Source organism: Grammomys surdaster, unplaced genomic scaffold, assembly GCF_004785775.1.
Source record: "Grammomys surdaster isolate TR1022 unplaced genomic scaffold, NIH_TR_1.0 721, whole genome shotgun sequence".
Taxonomy (NCBI): domain Eukaryota; kingdom Metazoa; phylum Chordata; class Mammalia; order Rodentia; family Muridae; genus Grammomys; species Grammomys surdaster.
In genome coordinates this window covers 711,391-711,905 of record NW_021605140.1, presented here as the reverse complement: position 1 = coordinate 711,905, position 515 = coordinate 711,391, and positions in this window count along the sequence as shown.

Sequence of the window (515 nt, the reverse complement as noted above, 5' to 3'; positions counted from 1 at the left end):
GGAGGGAGGGAGGGAGGGAGGGAGGGAGGGAGGGAGACAGAGAGAAGGAAGGGAGGAAGGAAGGAAGACAGAGAGAAGAAGCAAGCAAGCCTGCATCACTGTGGTGTGTATGTTGCACATGTGTATGTATATGTGTGTATGTATATGCATATGTTTATGTGTGCATGTGTATGTATATGTGTGCATGTATATGAGTATGTATATGTGTGCATATGTATGCGTATGTATATGTGTGCATGTGTATGTGTATGTATATGTGTGCATGTGTATGTATATGTGTGTATATATGTGTATGTATATGTGTGCATGTGTATGTGTATGTATATTTGTGCATGTGCATGTGTATGTATATGTGTGCATGTGTATGTATATGTGTGCATGTGTATGTATATGTGTATGTATATGTATGCATGTGTATGTGTATGTATATGTGTGTATGTGTATGTATATGTGTGCATGTGTATGTATATGTGTATGTATATGTGTGCATGTGTATGTATATGTGTGCATGTGTA